The sequence below is a fragment of the Macaca fascicularis genome, chromosome 11 (assembly GCF_037993035.2).
Source record: "Macaca fascicularis isolate 582-1 chromosome 11, T2T-MFA8v1.1".
NCBI lineage: Eukaryota > Metazoa > Chordata > Mammalia > Primates > Cercopithecidae > Macaca > Macaca fascicularis.
This window is the reverse complement of record NC_088385.1, coordinates 72,830,344-72,836,499: the sequence shown is the minus strand read 5'-3', so window position 1 is coordinate 72,836,499 and position 6,156 is coordinate 72,830,344. Positions and strand designations below refer to the sequence as shown.

At 39.0% G+C, this 6,156-nt stretch overlaps 1 long non-coding RNA gene across 1 annotated transcript; it reads left to right on the top strand.

Moving 5' to 3' along the window:
- Positions 1-2,583: 2,583 nt before the first annotated feature.
- Positions 2,584-5,716, top strand: LOC123567693 (uncharacterized). Its single transcript, XR_006690801.2, has 3 exons — positions 2,584-2,689; positions 4,870-4,981; positions 5,573-5,716. It is a non-coding gene; the product is annotated as an uncharacterized lncRNA (long non-coding RNA).
- The last annotated feature ends 440 nt before the right edge of the window (positions 5,717-6,156 follow it).

The window sequence follows — 6,156 nt, the reverse complement described above, 5'->3', positions numbered from 1 at the left end:
CTAAATGGTTTGGTGAATCCACAGCATTATCTGCCTGGCAACAGGGCTGTCAAACTGAATTATTAGCCAGCAAGCAGCCACCAGGGCCCTCGAAAAGTTTATTCATCAAAACTGATGTATAAAAGGGTGATTTTAGTACGTAGTAAGTGTGTATAGCTGTCCACACATGATATATGGAAATTGAATGCATGACAATTGGAGACTATCTCTACATCTTATTGTGTGCAGAGTTAATGCCTATTGCAGAGTTGCTGCAAAGAGTCCGTAAGATATTTATGTGAAAATGCCTAGCACAGAGTTACTTTTAACATGTTGTTGTTCCCTGAGCTTTTTTAAAAAAACAAGATTCTTGGCTGGGCTTTGGGAGGCCGAGGCAGGAGGATCACTTGAGCCCAGAAGTTCAAGGCTGCCGTGAGCTAAGAGTGCACAATTGTACTCTAGCATAGGTGACAGAGAAAGACTTTGTCAAAAAAAAAAAAAAAAAAAAAAAAACCCAAAAAGGATTCTTCCACAGTCTCCTTTAATAAACTCGTCTAGTGATGAATGGGTTCCAGCTAGAGTCTGCAGCTTCTTATACATTGCCAAAATTGATTTCTCTACAGTTTAATCATATTTACTTTGAATGATTCTCATAGAAATAGTTAAACATCTGATCATCACTCTTCTTATACTACTCCATCAATGTCAAAGCCATCTGGCCATCTGTAAGTCTTTTCTTCTTTTGGCTCATTTAAAACTTTTTTGATATGTCTATCAGTTTTCACATACGACTCAATGTACATTAACTGCTATTTTCTTGAAGCTCTTTATGTGTGAAAACTGGGAGATTATAGTAGTCACCTACCTGAGAAACTTGCCATTGACTTTTATTTTCCATTTAAAAATGAATATTTATTTCTCCATTGCTCTCCGTCAGTTAAGAATGTGTTTGTGTGAAAATACCTCAGGAAAACAAAGATGGCTTCACAAAATTCAGAATGTTAATTTATCCCAGTGGGCTACTGTTATTGGAAAGTTATCAGCCATATCATCACAACCAAAGGTTTTAAAAGAAGTAATTTTATATCAAGAACATATGAGTGTTACCTTATCCTTTCCTTTAATCTTGTTTTCATCTTAAAAGCAGAGTTTTCCAAAACCTACTGTCTTCTGGGAATAAATCAGAATTTTCCTGAGCCTTCCTTCCTGATGTGCCTCTAGAATTCAGATCCTCATGAATCAGCAGCCACCTCATAATGTGAATGCTCAAGAACAGAATGAGGAACAATGTTCTCCAGGTCTGGTCTGAATTTGGGAGGGCTGACTTGCCTAATTTTACAGGTGTTGTGCCCAAGAGGAATGGAGGCCGGGTTTCCTTGCTTCTTTACCAATCTACTTATCGGTTTCCTGTTCAACTCCCTTCCTTTGCTTAGTAGGTTTCTAGGTATTCTCATTTATTAATGTTAAAAATACCTTTTCAGATCAATTGCTCATTTACACGTTCAAACTAAGATTTTCATTTCACAGTTTTATCACAGCTGGCATAATGAACCATGTCAAATTTTTAAACTATATTGTGACAACATTTATACTCGTTATGCTTTGCCTGTGGATGTAATTAAGACAGTGTGTTTGGTATCAGTTTATTCTTAAAAAGCAAAGTAAAAGCAGATGAGGTGTATTTATAGACTCATCAGCCAATGAATGGATGAAAGAGAAAAAGAAATTAATGGGGAAATGTCAGCCAGAATGGAGGAGGGAACCACTGAGAAGTTCATTTCCAGACCAACTATTTGGAATTTAGTCCAAAGACAGCTGTCCCTTGATTTACAGTAGAGGAAAAAAATGACATTGTAAGACTATTGGGCCTCAAGTTAAGAAGCAGGCGAAGAGTAACATACTTCAAATAAACTTCTGCAGTTGGGATGGGGGCCCGAGCACAATGCCTACAGTCAGGGCCCTATCTGGAGGTGCATGCCTTCCTACAAAGAGTGGGGCTTAGAAAAATCTGGGAAAGAAGGAAAATCTGTAGGAAACGTAGAAGCTTTGGAACTTGGTCTTGGCCACTTGAAAGCTGTTTTGATTTGAAGCCAAAGCCCCTAGGGGGTGGGGCGCAGGGGGGTAGAGTGAAGGGGGAAGCAAAGAAAAGGGCAGAAGACAAAATTGTACTATAAAGCCCCAACCCGGGGAATTCAGTTTCAAGAACCGACAAAGAAGAAAAATGAATTGCAAAGCATAAGGGATACAGATTCATTTCTTTGTGTTTTCTTGAAAGTTTGGGTAATGCATTTCTTTTATTGTAAAATGAAACACAACAGTTGTCAGACATTCTGGGGCATGTGTCTGACATTAGACACAGGTGAGGCAGAATAAATCTGCATTGTCTTGAGTACATGTAAAAGGGCAGCACGAGGGGAGGAAATATGGTTGTTTTGGCATCCTGTTTTTAACCACCCATATTTCAGAGTCTGGGAGAAATGATTTGGGCCCAAGCAAAGTCTTGTGGTCTGCAACACTTCAGCTGGGGTGAGGGAGAAGCAGGGGAAATGGCTTCACTGGTTCTCTTCCCCAAAGCATCTAAAGGAATGTTCATTAATGACTTTTAGAAGAAATTCCTTTGGATTTTCATGGGGGAGCAACCAAGAAGAGTTCTTCAGAAATTCAGATTTAAAAATTCCTTTTCTAGAGAATTAAAATAGATTAATAAAAGGTAGGTTTAATTCAGAAAAATATATATTCTCTGGGAATTCATAAAGGAACGTTTCTTTTGTTTGATATAGATACTTGTCTCTAGATCCTAATGTACCTGCATTTCTGAGCCATAGTTTTGCTTCTCCATATATCCCTAAACTCTTTTTCTCCTTCCTCTGCCTCAGTGAATTTGACCGATGTAGTTTGCTGATGTGTGTGATTGTGGGCTCTTTGTTTAACTCTTTAGAGACAGATAAATAAGATGATATAGGAAAGGAAAAAGAACAAAGGAAGGGAGGAAAGGAAGGAAAAGAGGAAGGGAGGAAAGAAGGGAAGAAAGAAAGGGAGGAGGGAGGGAAGGGAAGCGGAGGAAGGAAGGAAGAAGGAAGGGAGAGGGGAAGGCAGGAAGAAAAAGGATCAAGGCATAACAAATCCATTTGCTTCAATCATGTAATCAAACCATTCCTATTTCTGAACACTCTCCTCAGCTGTGGCACATCTGGAGATACTGAGGAAATGAGTTCACAGAGCTTTGAGCTTTGTTTCTGTTGAGTTGGCTGTTCTGTTATATAGATAAGGTGTGTGTGTTTGTGTGTGTGTGTGTGTGTGTGTATGTGTGTAATGTACAGTTAATTCACAAAACAGTTACCGGGCCATCCAGATCACTTTATAGCTTAGACCCAAGCTTCTCAAACTATTTGTGGCAAAGGATCAGTTTTTAAATGTTCAATCAGTCATAAACTGGTGTTTTAATCAAATGTAACAAAAATGTATTTCTAGAAAAATTAAATTTAAAAACACCCCAAATCATACAAAATGCAAGCCTCTCATATTTAATATCAGATTCAAAAGACAGGCCAGTCGCGGTGGCTCCTGCCTGTAATCGCAGCACTTTGAGAGGCCGAGGCAGGTGGATCACCCGAGGTCAGGAGTTCAAGACCAGCCTCACCAATATGGTGAAACCCCATCTCTACTAAAAATACAAAAAGTAGCCAGGCGTGGGGGTGTCCGCTTGTAGTCCCAGCTACTCAGGAGGCTGAGCCAGGAGAATTGCTTGAACCCGGGAGGCCGAGGTTGCAGTGAGCAGAGATCACGCCACCGTACTCTAGCCTGAGTGACAGAGCGAGACTCCGTCTCCTCCCGCTCCGTAAAAACAAGACAAAAAAATTTCACGTCAGATGACTAGAAAAGTTTCTAAGTGCTCACTCTCAGTTTCACTGAACTCATTGCAGTGTGGTACCAATCCGCCCAGGGCCAGCACTGTCCAGGGAACCCCCCTTGCAGAGGACTAGTATAGATGTTCTATAAAGAAAAGGTCTCTAAACAAAAGGAAAGGGATAGCAGTTTATATTTTTTAAGTTCAAAGTTATTAACTTGCTATTGAAGTATAGACAACAAGATAAATTCCGGTAGTTTTCAAATAATTTCTTTTAAAGAAAACATTTAATTGCCTGGACAGCGTTGATTAAAAAAAAAAAAATTGTTTGCTTAAGTAAAATAAACTATATACATGGGGTATCTCTGTTATCCTATGGGCCCTATTTGTATTCAAGCACTGGAAGAATGAATTGATTTTAACCCAAATAGTTTTAAGAATGAAACAGTTTCTAAAATGTAAATAAGGCTATCATCTTTCTTTACTCAAATGTAATGAATTAATGTAGACCATTGCCTAATTTAGTGTTGACTGAAGTAGTCGGAATTCACATATTGGGTTGAAATGGCCAGGAATATTGTAGAGCACTGAAAAGACTCTAAGTGAATTGCATGTTTTCATCTTAAACTATAAGACATTTACCAATTCCCACTGATCTCAAGTTGCCCTAACGAACTTTCCACACAGAGGCTAATAGAATTTATGTCTCTAAAAGCAGTAAGTTAAAGAAATGGAAGCTTGAGTCATAAAGAAATTCCCTGGCTATAAATTTATTATTTGTGAGAAAGAATTTATTTTTTCACACACACACAAAAAATGTAGAGCAGAGCTATTGCATATCATCCCCACATGGAACAAGTGGTGAAAGGACTGTTGGGTTATGGAAATCATATTATTGTTATCATATGTTTTCCTTAGCTGCGGCTATCACAGAGAACCTTTTGGGTAGGGTATTATTTACAATGCCCTATTGTTTAACATCTCATGTTAGGATTCTGTTTCAATAGTAGTTTATTACCATCACATATTTTTTTTCTTTCTAGATTTGACTTCAGATAAATGTCACACTCCAGTAAAGATATTTTAAGAATTACTCAGTAATCAAACCATGTGAGTTCAATGGTCTATAAGCTTGGAATCTTAAGAAATTACTGAGTAAGTAAATTTTGGGTAGTGAATATGAAAAGCATTCACATAAGCATGTAATTTAAAAATGGAACTAACATCCATTGAACAGCAATAAACTGACATGAATTGGCTTTATTGTGGCCAACAAGAGGAGCTGGCTATCCGATGGCTGAATTAGAGGCTGGGACAGAATGTGAGATCTGGATAGGGGGCCTTTGTGGGTGGCATGTAGCATCCAGGTGCACAAAGGTTTGGTGTTGGTGTGTGACTTCGGACACCTCGGGATGCTGAAACTTCTTAAAAGTTGACCTATTTATATTGTTTGCCTCCCTACGGGACCCTTCCAGTGTCCCTAGATGATAGGAACCATCCAGTTTTGTCAAAACACATACATAAATCTAAAGGGTTCTGTGTTCTGTTAGAGGCAGTTTTGTGGAGAAGACAATCATTCTCTCTGTCTCTCAGTTGGATCCGTTTTGGACCCCAGGGGGTGATTTGCCATCTTTTGGCACATTCTGGGTCTCTGTACACTGTTTCTGCTCCCATTCTTGCACTTGTTAATATACAGCCCCCAGCTGGTTGCTCTCTAAGTGCCACTCACAATCCATATTTCCACAGTGATGACATTGGCTGCCTCAGTTTTAGGAGCTGCTGGAAATAGCCACTAATCAAGAGAAAGAGAGAAGGACTAGCCCTGAATAATTGGTCAACGATGCTGATTTTGTTGGTTTCCTGTTTCTTTTGCTTCCTGGAAAATACAGAGCAAATATTGCATGTGGGTTGATGCTACAGCATCGTCTGAACTTGGAAGGATGATCATGCATTCTGATGCCTTGTGGTCTCACTACAGGTCCAATTTTCATGTGTTTTAGGAGTCTTGGGATTAGGTTATGTACTCTGACTCTGGGCAAATGGAAACACCAGGTGAGAATTGTTTATCTCATAACATTTCTTACAAGGTATTAACTTTTGGACCATTTTGGAGAAGATGAGCAAATTCATTTTTCAAGGCCAGCAGGGGTGGTTGCTATGAGCAGGCCTTTGTCAGCACATGAGACCTGACCTTGCTGACCTGGGAAGTTTCTATATATGATGAAAATCTTTTTCATAATCAGATGATGATAGCTGGCAGGGTGTCACTAGATTATGTATATGATGGTTTATGTTAACAACGACTATTTTGTTAAAAAGTATTTGTCGAA